Source organism: Gorilla gorilla, chromosome 19, assembly GCF_029281585.2.
Source record: "Gorilla gorilla gorilla isolate KB3781 chromosome 19, NHGRI_mGorGor1-v2.1_pri, whole genome shotgun sequence".
Lineage (NCBI taxonomy): Eukaryota > Metazoa > Chordata > Mammalia > Primates > Hominidae > Gorilla > Gorilla gorilla.
Genome location: NC_073243.2, coordinates 41,723,758 through 41,738,912, shown reverse-complemented (window position 1 = coordinate 41,738,912; position 15,155 = coordinate 41,723,758). Strand labels below are relative to the sequence as shown.

Sequence of the window (15,155 nt, the reverse complement as noted above, 5' to 3'; positions counted from 1 at the left end):
TATAGCACTCAATTCCTATCTCTTCAATTCTTCTTGCTGCTAATTCATTCATTCACTCACTCATTAACTATCCGAGCATCTCCCATGCACACTGGGTATTCAGCAGTGGTTAAACCCATTGCCTCCCTCAAGGAGCTTACAATTAGGAGAAGCAAACAAGTCAGCAGGCAGTTACTGAGAAAGTTAATATCCACCTTTTCCACATTTGTGGTTCTGCAGACATCATCTGGGAAATGAAGAAATTTACAAAAAAAAAAAAAAAATCCCTTCCTTCCATAGCGTCTAAGTAAAGAGAATCATTTGGAAGGCTACAAGTATGTCATGGTAAAAATGTGTACCTAATTTAACGAATGCAATTTTATGCATTCTCTATTTGTGGTAACCACAGTCTATATTTCTTTCCATCTGTTTTCAAGTTGAAGTGTGACCACTGCTAAAGTGAAGGCCCACTTCTTTTTTGTTCTTTCTAGTCTTTTTCCTCCATTTGATTTACTCTCATTGACCCAGAGTTCACTTCCGAAACGGCGTATTAATGAAAGTGGGCTCCCCATAGGACTAGGGAGTGGTAAGCATGGCAAGGAGAGATAGCAGCAGTCTTAGAGGTCAGCAAAAGAGGGATGTACAATTAATTCCACTCCCTTCCCTCATTACAGTGAAAAGTCTGAACACCTTGGAGAATACCACTTGTGGAGGAGAGAAGCTGGCCCTTTACCTTGGCTATTAGCACTTATTCCTATACCATCATCGAGAGAAAGATAAGTCAATTACTAATTCTGTCTACTCCCTTCACCCCCAATAATTGACAAGAGATCTCTTTGGAAACTCAACATGATACAGCTAGATTCAGGTGAAAGACAGAGGTAGGTGTCAACCTTTTTCCTACAAATCTATGCAAATACTCTATTGCCCCATCCCTTCTTTAAAATGTAACTGGAAGACACAACCAACCAACCAACCAAAAAACAATACAACACCCTAAGTGCAAATGGAACAAAGACTCTTGGTGTTAGTTAGATGAAGGATTCCAGTGTGAGGGGTTTTCAAGCTTCTTGCTGGACTTCGAGATCTCCTAGTGCGTATAAGCACAAACTCTGTTTTTTGCAGTAACTTATGGATCTCAGAAGGCTGTAGAATTAGCAGGCCTTGCGTGAAAATGTTGTTCCATTATTCACTCACAGTAGTCACATAGAAGCCCACAGGAGCTGTCAAGGCCAGCATTAGACTGAGCTTGCAAGCAGAACTGTTCTTTCTTACATCTTGTTCAGAGGCCCTTTCTAAAGAAAGCATCACCACATATTTAAAATATGATGGGCTTGGTCTGACTTCATTTTGGGTGGTGCAAAACTTTGTCCATTTTTTTCCAATTTTGGAAAATTATAGTACTGGCATTGCAGTTAACCCTGGGAGGCTCGCTCTTTACTCCCCTCCCACATTTATAGATTGTTCCATTCATACTTAGTTTCCTCTTCCAAAGAAGCATGGATTCATTGTTCCACCATTACACCATTCAGTTTCTGCCAGTTAAGTGGTAACAAATTTCAACTGTTTCAGTGATGGCTCTTTTCTTTTTAACTTCTAGAGCCATATACCACAATTCTGAGGTTGGTCATCATTGGATTACAGCTGGGATTTGTCTGGTCTAGACTTAGGTGTCAAATACATGGAGAAAAAAGAGCAGCAACAGCCAAGGGCATTCATGACATCTTTGTACACTTCTAAACCTCAGTAATTTAGGTTGTAACCCTGTTAGAAATAATCTGCAAGTGGTTTTCAGAAAAATATTTATTAAATTTTAAACAACTACATTTGTTAAGTTTAAGACAAGCATACATGATGTGCTTTTTTCCCCAGAATCTATGACAAATAACAAAGGATGCCATAGATGACAAGGTAAACTTCTGTCCTATCATTAGCAAGACTGAAGTCCGTATCAGTTGTGAGAAAAGAATGTAATTTGTGTTTAAGTACCATTTATAACTTGTTTCTTTCATACTTGCAGCCTAAGTTGCAAAACTTTGAAGGTTAAATGTTTAAAAGCTGCTCAAGTATTTTATAACATCTGAATTTTAGAAGAGTATGCACTTTTTTCACAGTTATGTTTAAGATATCACTTAAAAAAAAAAGGACATGTAAAAGGAGTTCTTCATATACCCCAGGTAAGGTAAAGGTCATTTAATGGCTGGGGACACTGAGTCAGAGGTCTCAGTGGACAATTCTCTCTGCTTTCCTTTGAGACTCTGTTTCTGGCATTGTCCTGGCCTTCCCAGCATCTCTACTATCAAGCCTGGGGACAAGCCCTACAATTCAGGAATTAGCTTTTTGGCCAGCAAACACCTAGATCTATTCCATACACCATCTGGACCTCAGTTGAACAGCATCTGGGGGAAGCTTTTGAAAATGGGAAACGAATGTTGTTTTGTCTGTTCTAAGTCAAAGAACTGAAGAGACCAGGTGCAATGTCTCATGCCTGTAACCCCAGCACTTTGGGAGGCCGGGGCGGGGAGATCACGAGGTCAGGAGATCAAGACCATCCTGGCTAACATAGTGAAATCCCATTCCCTACTAAAAATACAAAAAATTAGCTGGGTGTGGTGGCACACATCTGTAGTCCCAGCTAGTCAGGAGGCCTAGGCAGGAGAATCGCTTGAACCCGAGAGGCGGAGGTCACAGTGAGCCGAGATCACGCCACTGCACTCCAGCCTGTGTGACAGAGCAAGACTCCATCTCAAAAAAAAAAAAAAAAAAAAAAAACCTGAAGAGGCCACCTTCAGCAAAGGCTAAGAGTCTCCCTGCAGGAATGATGCACCCTAACCCCAGGGGACATTTACACTTCAATGCTGCCTGGATCTCCTGCCCGAGGTATAGATGAGGATACAACCACATCCCAGCTCACTCTATAGGTCCCTGAATTCTCTTTTGAGTGGTTCCTCATATACTCAGTGACTGATATTAGACAGACCTGAGTTCTAATTGCAACTCTACCACTTACCAGCTGTGTGACCTTATGCAGATCACTTCTTTCTGAGCCTCTGTTCCCTTATCTGTAAATGAGGATGATAATAATGGCACTTAACTCTTGGAGTTATTGCGAGCATTATTGAGATGATACATGCAAAGTACTTTGTACAGCATCTAGCATACAATAAAAGCCCAACAACCATCAGCAGTTATTATAGTAATCAATATGCATCTGGGAAAGAGTCCATTTGCTTTGCAGGAGAAATCATTAAAGTCATAGATTCCCTCATTTTGACACAAAACACCTAGGGATGTTGTGAATGGCAAAGTATTTGTCAGGACTAAAATTCGCTTCTTTGATTGATTCCTGATCTGAGAAACCAACACTCGGTGCACGTTGGGTTGGAATATTGCAGCTTTCTGATTCAAAGCAAAAGTCCTCAAAATCAAGGTAGCTCGGAAATCTAATAATTCTGTCCCATGAGACCCTCATCAGTTCTTCCTCTGAAAGGGCTCTTGACTCCATTCCTTCACCTTCCTCACTGCCTTCATAGAAATGTGATGGCCTCTTCCTCATCTCCTTGACTGACAGACAGCTCTACCTCCAGGCAGCTGAGATAGAAAATACTCAATGGACTCAAGAATATAGTAATTTGAAAATCCACATTTAAAATTTTTCATTGCTGAGATTTTTTTTTTTTTTGGTCAAAATATTTACTGCATCTGTTATTTCAAATAACTGTAAAGGAGGAAAGAGATTTGTGTGTTTGTCAAAAGATGGGAGAGTAGGTTAAGAAAGGACTAGAAGCTCTGCCTTAGCAGGGCACACAGGGCTACTACTAAACTGCCTTGCCAGGCTCACCTGTTGAAACTCCCTCTACACAGCCCATCATCAGCCTCGCTGAATTATAAATTGCGTGGCCTAGCCCTGCTCTTTTCATCCTTTCTGTCTTTACAAGCTTAGTTTCAACTATCTCTGGAATGATCTGCCTTTAGCCCCCTATCCAATTATAAAGCCTCAATTCAAATATCATCTCACAAGAGGAATAAATTTGTAGAGAGAAGAATCTGGGTTTGAATCCTGGCTCTGCTTTTTCCTGGTTCTTTGACCTTGAGCAATAACATTCAGTTTTCTCATCTGTATGGAGTCCTAAGAGCTCAAGCTCCACGTTGCTGGGAGTAAAAATCTAGGCACTTAACATAAATCTCTGACTTGATTGCCTTCACCCTGTCCCTCTCCAAATCAGTTTAGGGGCTATTTAGTTTGTTGCTGTTGTTGTTGTTGTTGTTTCTAACAGATTCTCCCTCTGCAACTATTGTTGGGAACTTCTAAGGGAGATTGTTGAACAGACTCTAAGTCCAGACCCAGCTGGTCCACAAAGTTCACTTGGAGGCTGAGATCTTGCCCTTATTGTTACTGTTGCCATTATTTCAGTCACCTGAAAGCAACTGACTTTTCATTGCCAGTTAGAGCAACTGTCTGCCAGTCAGGAGAAAATTCCACCACCATCGTTGCTGCCATCTGGTTCCTCCATGCTCAGGCCTTTGGGCAATATCATCACTGTTTCTTAACAGTTATTTTTGAAACAAAATAGAAAGCTCTCATCTTTTGGTCTGTGAAGGATTGCCTCCAAACAATGCTTATTGAGCTTCAAAGTTTTGCAGCTTTTCTGGTTCTCCAGATTGTGGTTGATTATAAATACAGAGTACACCTGTATGCAAAAACCCCACGTACTCTCTAAGCCTTATACCTTGGTCAAATTTTAACTGAGTCAACTCAGTGGGCCAGACACCTGTTCCCCTTTTGGCAGGTTTCCTCCTAAGGGCTCTCCAACTGTTCCCACCTGAGAGTTCATTGTTCCCACCTGAGTTTAAGTTCTTCTTACATCTGAGCACTCCAGGGCCTCCTCTGCAAATCAGCATATGCAAATAGTTGCTTGGGGGTTGCAGGGACAGTATTTTGTTTCCTCTCAACATCAAGCATCACCTACCATCAAGGGAGAATCTATGTAACATGTAAAACTATGGTAATAATACATACCTAATGAGGGCCTGGGAATGAAAAATTAGATTATATTAAGTGAGGTAACATATTCAAAGTGCCTCGTGCAGTCGCTCGTACGAATTATAGCTTATGTATTATATAGTACATATTACAGTGCATTCGCTAGTACGTATTATAGTTTATTCTTGGGCAGATCCAAACAACCAGTTTCCTGAACTTCACAGTGAAAGAGCTCCCTTCTCTGTGTTTTCACAGGAATTAGTAGGTTTCTCTCTCTGGCCCTGATCATATTGTGTGTAATGTATCTCTCTCTGTGTTACAGAGGCCCACGTCCTCTCATTTCTGTATTCTTACCACTCTCCCTACCATTGGCTGAGCACAGTGCCTGGTATATCACAGCCCCTTAGAAACTCTGGAGTGAATGAGTTAAGAGAAAAAGTCAAAAACAACTAAATTCCAATTTTTCTTAGAAAATAACAATGTCAGCACATCTTTAGAAGCCTGTGCGATCTTTCCCAGCTACCTTGTAAGTGATTCCAGGTGAAGGTGTTTAATTATTTTTGAGTCTCTATTACTAAGCCCCAGCGTCCTATACAAGGTACACTCAATGGCTGTTTGTTGTTGATGATAATTAAATTAATGCTTCCTCAACTGTCTAACCCATGACACCATTCTAGGCATTATCATTAACCTAAATCCCTAAACACCTAGCCCTCAAATAAACAAACACAAATGTCTGCAGCACCTTATTGCTGACCCCACCAAATGGCAGTGCAGAATATGTGGACCTGTTGTCTGGCTTGCAGGTGAATCTCCTCTCCCACTGGTTCCCCAGGGAACTGTGTTAGCCCAGCGCCTGAAGGAGGCTTCGGTTCCCAACTTAACCCCCGATGACATGAGTGCTTTCAACATGGGAATCCAGACAGCCATATGAACCCAGTGGCTACATGAGAACTTGAGAGACACCCAGCCAGTGCGTCCCACACCTGGATCAGCAGGATCGCCTGGGAAGTGTACTAAAACAAACTTAGACTCTCTCCCCCACCTCTTCCCCCTAGGCTTTAATTCAGTAGTCAGAACATGGGCCCAGGAGTCTGCTTTTTTTTTTTTTTTTTTTTTTGAGATGGAGTCTTGCTCTGTTGCTCAGGCTGGAGTGCAGTAGTACGATCTCAGCTCACTGCAAACTCTGCCTCCCAGGTTCAAGCGATTCTCCTGCCTCAGCCTCCCGAGTACGGGGATTACAGGTGTGTACCACCATGCCTGGCTAATTTTTGAATTTTTAGTAGAGACGGGGTTTTGCCATGTTGGCCAGGCTGGTTTCAAACTCCTGACCTCAAGTTACCCGCCCACCTCAGCCTCCCAAATTGCCAGAATTACAGGCGTGAGCCACTGTACCCAGCTGAGTGTGCCTTTTTCAAAAACTCCCCAGGTAGTTCTGATACAGATGAGAATCTAGTGGGTAGACTGGCCTTTGGAAACTTTGACCTGGGTCATCCATCAGGGCTCAGTTAAGACTTTTCTAAAGGGATTGGTCTATTGTGTTATAGGGGATATGGAACCAAGGAAGGGGGAAGGACACCCAAGGGAGTGGTGGGGCAGCATTCTTAGGAATGGGATCTGTCAGGAAGGGGGATATGATAGGCAGAGATGAGTAGGGTTGAGGGACACAGAAGATGGTGAGAGCATACCCCTTACCACTGAATTCACGAAACTCGGGAGCAATGTGAGGTATGACGTGAATAATGACGGAAAAGGTGACTGCAGAAACAAGGCTTTGAGGAGAAAGGATGGGGTGGGGGCAGGCAGGAAGTCTGAGGAAGCTACACGGCAATTCAGGAAAGGCTGCTGCGGAGGGTCAGCCCTGGGGATTTCCAGTGTGCATGGCAGGAGGGACTTCCAAGCCAGGGTAAGTGGTTCCTGCCTGAATACATGGAGATGGGGTCCTGGCTGGGTGCTTTCTTGTTTCAATAGGAAAGTTGTGACTGTCACCGGGAAACAGAAGAAGTGAGGTGGCACAGGTGCAGTATTGGCCACCTTGGACACTTCACTCTGAGAGCGCAGGAATAGTTTGAGTTAATTTAAAGAAAAGCAAAATAAGAGAATGTGACTCAGAATGATCTATTAACAGGAAAGAGATTTGATGCTGATGGATGTTTGCCATGGTTTCGTTAGATGTTTTTACAGAAGTGGAGGAAAAAATACCAAAGCCAAATTGTACCTAGGCCTTTGATTCTGCACAGAGGCCTAGGGGTGAAGCCCTGAAGGTACTGGCCATGCCAGATGGGTGTTCCCCAAATGGGGCAAAAAGCAAGGACTCAGATGTGGGCAAAAGCAGTCCCCTGACACAATGGAGTCTTCATGGGGATGGGCAAAGCTCAGCCGCAGCCTGTAGAGAAGACACAAAGGAGCTGGGAATATTCCTAGGGAGAGGAAGAAGACTCATGACATTCTACTCCAAACTCTGTGCTGGTCCACTGGACCGCGCAGCCCCTCTTTGACCTCTTGGCAGGGCATGTGGGAACCTCTGGGTGTCTGTGTGCCCTGTCCAGGCCATGAGGAATTGGGGATGCCACAGCAGGCCCTTCAGCATGAGCCCACCAATAGCCTCAGTCCCAAAATGCACTGGGTGTGGCACTGATCCGAATGTGGGACTTCCCTAGAGACTTAGAGCCACCCACGGCCATGCTGCTAGAAGGAGGCCACTAACCCTGATAACCTCCAGGTTGCTTTTACCAAACTGAATGCTTCACAGCTCCCCCATCCCAAACACCCTTTGGGGTTTGGTCCTAAGGTAACACTGGTTACCTCCTCCTTTCTTTCCTTCTAACAGAACCCCAATTTTATTCAGGTATTCCCCCACTGTTTAACACAGCCCATGTACCTGGAAAAATCTAACCTTACTCCCAGCCCCAGGAGTGGCTGGGTATAAGAAAAGTCTTATTTTCCTTGTCTTTTTGTTCAGGAATGGCCATGTGACCTAATTCCAGCCAGAGACACATGAGGGGAAATCATCTGAGTAATTTTGGAGAAACTTGCCTCTCCTCCAAGAAAGATCTGCAGAAAGGCATATTCTCCCTCCTTCCTCTGCAGCATTGCCACGTCTGGTATATTTCCAGAACTTCTGTAGCCATCTTGCTACCAGCATGAGGATGAAGCCAACATTAAAAGTGGGAGAAAGGAAAGGTAGTAAGAGGATGAGTCTTCTAAGATATTGCTGAGCAACTGAATCAACTAACTCTGAAGTCCACTCCACCCCTGGATTTTCAATTTACCTGAAATAATACACTTCTTTGTTGTTTAAATCAAGCCAGAGTTTCTTCTACTTGTAGCTAAAAGTGTTCTAATTGTTAAAATTCCCAACAGGAAGGCAAAGCATCTGAACAGATCTTTTTCATTCATTTCCCCAAACCCTCAAAGAATAGAAGAGTGGTTTCCACTTGCTATTTCAGTCTCTTAGGGATTCCTCCTATCATATCCTCCTCTTTCCTGAATTGGAATTTGTTCCTCTTTGTATCTCCAGTACGTGCACCATGGTTAGGACTTCTGTTTAGTTGATGTAAATCTGAAAGGAAGAAGTTGTTTGATGCTGTGTAATACAGGAAAGGGAAGCAGAGGGAAGGAAAGATTGTGGATGACAACTCTACACAATCAAAGATGAGAATTGTGCACAACTCAAGATGCTGAATGTGAGGGAGAGCCATGGCACACATTCCACAGTGAAAATCCAAGGCACCTTTCAAACCTAATGTCCCCAAATCCAAGGCACCTTTCAAACTTAATGTCTCAAAATCCAAGGCACCTTTCAAACCTAATATCCCAATGTTTTCTGGGATTCTTTCTATGAAGCTATGCTGTCCTATACAGTAGCCACCAGCAATTAGCCACTTGTCCCAGCCACTAGCCATAGATGGCTATTTACATTTTAAATTAAAATTAAATAAAACTTAAAATTTAGTTCTGCAGTCACACTAGCCATACTTCAATTCTCAGGAGCCACAGGTAGCTACCATATTGGACAGGATAGATAAAGAACATTTCTATTGCTGTATGAAGTTTATTGGGCAGCACTGTTACAGAGGCACCTCTTTATTCAAAGAGAAATGATAACTAGAAGAACCAATGCCAGGCGTAGGAATCATAAGAGATGAATGTATAGTGGCAAGGACACAATTTCATAGTGAGTCCTGGGTTTGAGTCCTGGCTTTTCCACTTATGTAAATTCTACGAACCTTAGTTTCTTTATAAAGTGAGGAAAATAAATTGTATTTATTTTGGAGGAGTATTCTGAGGACTACAGTGATATATATGAAATACTTAAGGAAGATTCTTATCACATTGTAGATGCTCAATGGCATTAAGTGCTATCCCTGGTTTCCTTCCTTGGGGATGAGTTATGCAAAATTTTGCTTTGTCCATACAATCTTCCATACCTATGATAGTCTACGTGTGGTTCACAGACTTGTAACTTCAGCATCACCTGGGAATTAGAAAAGCATGATCTCAGACCCCACCCCAAAGCTATTAAAGCAGAATTTACATTTTAACAAGACCCCAGGTGATTTGTATGCACATTACAGGTTGAGGAGCACTTATTTATTCAACATGATGATCAAAAATTCAAAATAAGTAAACGATGTGACCTACCAAAAATGATTTTGATAGTGGACTATGGAATTCTAACCATATCTGAGATGCCTCAGTTTGAAGACAGTGGCTGAGCCTGGCAATGATGGGACCTGGGTCAAGAAGGATCACCAGGATGGAGACCTCTTGCATCATTCCAGCAAGATAACTCCACAAGAAGCAGAAGCTCTCGCCTCCCTGGATGGGGGAATCTGGTTCATCCCCAAATCCTCCCAGGAGGTAAGCCATTGCTGCATAGCAAATTACCCCCAAAAGTTAATGACTTAAACAATAATAAGTTCCTTTAGTAAGAAATCCAGACAGGGCACTGGACCTGAGTCCTCAGCTGGAGGACTTGCAGGTTGAGGGCTGGAATTATCTGAAGACTCATTTAATCGCATGTGTGGCCATTGATGCTTGCTGTCATTTGGGGGCCTACTTAAGACAGCCAGCTGGAACACCCACCCATGGCCTCCCCTTGTGGCCTAGCCTTCCTCAGATCATGGTGATTGGGCTCCAAGGACAAGCATTGAGAGGAGAAAGAAAGAGAGAGAGAAAAGGGGAGAGAGGGAGAATGGAGAGAGATAAGAAAGGGAGAGAGAAAAGGAGGGAAGATTAGAGAGAGAGAGACATATTGCATTCCATGACCTAGCTTTGGCAGTCATGCAGAATCATTTCTTCCATCTTCCATTGGCCAAGATAGTTACAAAGTTTTGCTTAGGTTGAGAAGAAGGAAACACAGACCCAACCTCTCAATAAAGGTAGGTCAACATCACATTGTAAGAACATTATGTGGAAAGAGACATTTTTGTGATGGCCATATAATTGTGGCCACCTTTCAAATCTAGCATACAAATATTCTTTTGAGTTCAAGTTATTCCAGATCTGAAGTTGCTACTCCCACCACCATCACTATTAACAACTTCTTATTTAGTGTCTTCCACATGCAGGGCATCATATTCTGATTCATATTTATTTTACAGCAAGACTGCAGGGAATTCATCTTCCTTTGGTATACCACGTTCTTGGGAATTCTTACAATTTTTTTCCAGGAAAAATAGCTTCAAAGCTAGTTTCACTTTTCATTCTATCTTGTTCTTTTGCATTATTTCATTACAGTCAAACTCTTTGACTGTGACATCAAAGGACTTTGAGAATAAGTGAATAGGTAAAGATAATGGCTCATTCACTGGTACTAAGTCCCCAGATGGGTTTTTGGTTGCTCAACAGCTTGAGATTCATTGCTAATGGCAAATAAAATAATTACAACAAAATGTGTCCATGCATTACAATTTCTGATTTCTACTTTTGGTAGATATCTAACTACCTTACATTTTCAGACTAAAACATTCCTCTGTGCATTTTCATCTTTATAGTAAAACTTTCTTGGCAAGATTGATCTCAATCTGTTTGGTGGTTCTTATATTACAGCAGAATCAAGAAAGGGAGAAGAAGAGATATAGTTTTCTACATATGACAAAATAAAAAATACTAGTGTTTGTTTCTCATTAAAAAAAAGTCAGAGGCAAAAACTACAATTGGATCTGGCCTATAGCCACTCATGCTAAATAATGAAGGAAGGGAAGCATAAGGCAACCGGATATAGACTTGGCACAGACTTGTAGGTTTCTAATTTTGTAGAATCTTCTGTGTTCCCTTTCACCAGAAAGTCACATTCTAGTTTTGTGTGGTTAGATGCTTTGCCCCATGATAGTCTTTTCTCCCCACCCACCTCCTAATTGCTGTTAACATCTCAATGTTCTCAATACTTCCTTCTCCCAGAAACTTCACACATGCTAGTTCACTGCATATGTACACAGTCACACACACACACAGCTTATACACAGTCATTCACGTGCACACGCACAATCACTCCTAAGCACATACACATATTCTCATGTTAGCCTAGCACAATCCACTTCCTGACTCTGACCACCTGCGCAACTACTTGGCCATCTCTTCCCTCCCTTGAACACCCCAGCTTCACCCCTAAGCAGGAGGAAAACCTTTCATTTTGGGGGACCTATATGATAATAGTGACATTCACATTCAAGACACTCCCAAAACTCACTTAGAGTCCTGGCTTTTCCAGTGTCAGCAGCATATGACTCCACTCCATTCTTTTCGCTAATCAAGATTATCAGGAAGCAATTAAGAGTGAAATCTGCATAAGGTTAACTTTGAATTTGTTTTAGTTTCTCTTTAATTTCACAAAATTCTATATATGTTTTGAATCGAATTGTGTTCCTTAGAAAGATATGTTGAAGTCCTAACCCCCCATACCGGGGAATGTGATCTTACTTGGAATTAGAGCCTTTGTAGATGTAATCAAGCTAAGATGAAGTTATTCGGATAGGCCCTAAACCAGTATGACTGGTCTCCTTATTAGAAGGGGAGAAGACACACAGGCAGGGAAAATGTCACGTTACAATGGAGGCAGAGACTAAAGGGATGCAACTACAAGCCACACAAAGGATTGCCAGCCACCGCCAGAAGGCAGGCAGCAGCAAGGAAGGATCCCACTCAGTGTTTCTCAGAAGGAACATAGCCCTGATGACATCTTGATTTCAGACTTACAGATTCCAGAACTGTGAGAGAATAAATTTCTACTGTTTTAAGCCACCTAGTTTATGGTACGTTTTTATGGCAGCCCTAGAAAACAACTGGAGTAAGTATAAATATACTCCTCCTGGTGAGCCTCATGACTGATGAGAAATAAAAATGGAATGTTAGCAAGGGCAAGAGTGGAGAGAAATCATGGGGGCCAGGCTGGGCGCCTGACGGCTTGTCCTCTGTCCCTCTAGGCCCCCTGAAGTCTGCAGCGTGCAACTAGTTTAGGGACCATATTTGCTTCAGCTCTTTCAGGAAATGTAAGGTTCAGCTATGATGATCTGTTGCTTATAAAATTATAAATGCTTATGCCTCTGCTCATTTGCGTGTATATTTATTTAAGTCTTAGATATAGCTGTGTATGTTTTGCATATTTCTTGTTGAACACTAGTCCGTAGAATGTTTTCCTGGTTATAGTGAATTTCCTGTTTTTGATGTCAGCATGGCAATTGCTGTAGTTGGTGGTATAGCTTGGGTCTGCTGGTACTACCCCTTTATGTGAATTGGGTGATAAAGATCCACACCAGAAAGAAAAAGACTTCTTGGAAAGACATAGTCAGAGAGCAGAAAAGCAGCTTCCAAATGAGAAAGGATAATGTATATTAAAAGAGAAGGGAACAGAAGAAAGTTCTTATTAATTGTATTCGCGTATTTCATATATGTATTGCTGTCTAGTCCTAACAATATCCTTAGGCATAGGTGCCATGCCTATTGTGGGGATGAAATTGAGGCTTGGAGAGCTTCATTGGTCTGCTCAGTCACACAGCTAGTAAATGGAAGAGCCAGGATTTCAGTCCAGTTATGCCTGGCTCTTATTCCAATTTGTAGTGGAAACTCGGTAACTATTAGGACACCCTTGAGAAGAGCTGTTCAGACTTATCAGAATCATGGAAGGAAGCTGGATTCTTTGATTACCAACCTGAAGTTGTAAGTAGTCACATCTTTTTACATTGCATATAATGGCAGTCTTACTTTGATACTTAAGAAGGCTACACCAGGATGCATTGTTAACACATTCTTCTATTGAAAACTAAGATTTAGGAAATTACAATGACAATTTGATCACCTTCTTTCATAATAATAGAACCTAAATTTCTAGCTGGGCTCACGGCCATGTTTCTTGGTTTTCTTTGCAACAAGATGTGTCCATATCACTAATTTCTGACCACTGGGAAATAGAGGGGAGTGTCACGCAGGTTCAGTAACCTTCCTAAAAGAAAGCTGAAGCATACTCTTTGCCCCTTTCCTCGCCAACCCTCCCTTCATTATGTTGCTGGTAACTTGGATGTGATGACTTGAGCTCTAACCCCCTTATTGGATGACAAAGGTCTTGCTCTAAAGATAGCAGAGCAGCAAGTTGAAGAGCCCAAGTCTCTGAGGACTTTGTGAGGACTGGGGTTATTTCAGTCCTGGACTGCCCACCTTCTACTTGCACACAAGAGAAAAATAAACTAACTTGTTTAAGCTGCTAGAACTGGGGCCTTTGTTACTTGCAGCCAATGCTAATTCCAACTGATACAGTTTATCATAGAGGCAGTCAGCTAATAGCAGAAGGTAGAACAGGGATTGCCATGTTTGAGCAGCTTCCCATATTATGGTGGCTTCTGTCCCTTAAAACACACACACACACACACACACACACAGACTTCTCTGTGTTTTTAGTTGTGTTTTCAGTTGTGTTTTCATAGACTCATCCTCCTCTTCAAAAAGCCTAAAACCCTCAAGTGAAGTATTGGGCACCCAATTCCCATCTTTCGCCAATAAAGTCAATAATACTTAAGTTTTATGTTTTTCTCCATTCTTTCACTTTATTTTTCTCAGTCACTATTACTTTTACTTGCACATGCTCTAAAATTTCGTTTGTCAAACTCTTCTCTCTCTCTGCTCTTTCAGAGCCTTCATTATGCTCCACATGTTCAGAGACGATATAATGCAATACTCTGCTGCTTACTTTTACCTGCTCCTCATTCTTACTGATGTAAGGCTGATGGATCAGAGGAACAGACCCAAGGGCAAAGGGGAAATGAAATGAAATGCTCTTAAAAACTTACTGGGAAGGTCTGTCTAACCCCACCTGATGTGTCTCTTTGTTACAGCTCTGCATTATCTTTTTTTCTTTTTTTTTTTTTGAGACAGAATCTTGCTCTGTCACCCAGGCTGGAGTGCAGTGGTGCGATCTTGGCTCACTGCAACCTCCACCTCCTGGGTTCAAGCAATTCTTCTGCCTCAGCGTCCCTAGAAGCAATTCTCCTGCCTCAGCCTCCCTAGAAGCTGGATTACAGGCGCACATCACCACACCCAGCTAATTTTTGTATTTTTAGTAGAGATGGGGTTTTACCATGCTGGCCAGGCTGGTCTTGAACTCCTGACCTCAGGTTATCTGCCTGCCTCAGCCTCCCAAAGTGCTGGGGTTACATGCATGAGGCACTGCGCCCAGCTGTTCTGTCATTTTTGATAAGAATATAAGTCCACTGACCAGGAAACCTCCCTACATCTTCCATATGCTGCCAACACCTCATGGGTGTCTAATAAGCAATTAAATAGTCCCAACAATAAGAGAGAAACCCAAATTCTAAAACTTGAATCTTCACAAACCACCATGGCACACGTTTACCTATGTAACAAACCTGTATATCCTACACATGTACCCTGGAATTTTAAAATAAAGAAGCAGGTGAAATTAACATTAATAAAGACTCTATTCAACTCCCCCCCAACAAAAAAAAAAAACCACTAATCTGCATTTATGACGTTGTATAATTCCTCTAAAGCTATTCTTTAATTCATTTGACAGGGGCTGAAGGAAGCTTGTTACTTAAGCAGGAGGTGGCCCAGAGGGAAGAACTAGAGAGATGTGGGGGTGGGGATGATGGTGGAGGATGCATTACACACTCTCAGGGCCACCATTACTACCACCCTGGACTCACACACAACCCACTCTCTACTGTGAACCAAACTC

The 15,155-nt window shown here is 42.2% G+C and overlaps 1 long non-coding RNA gene across 2 annotated transcripts in view; it reads left to right on the top strand.

Moving 5' to 3' along the window:
- Nucleotides 1–8,480, top strand: part of LOC129527976 (uncharacterized) — a 35,966-nt gene extending 27,486 nt beyond the window's left edge. For both annotated transcript variants that reach the window (XR_008673092.2, XR_008673091.2), the window contains 3 exons: nucleotides 654–860; nucleotides 1,852–1,890; nucleotides 7,926–8,480. This is a non-coding gene — a long non-coding RNA (uncharacterized lncRNA). The remainder of the gene's footprint in view (nucleotides 1–653; nucleotides 861–1,851; nucleotides 1,891–7,925) is intronic.
- Nucleotides 8,481–15,155: the final 6,675 nt, after the last annotated feature.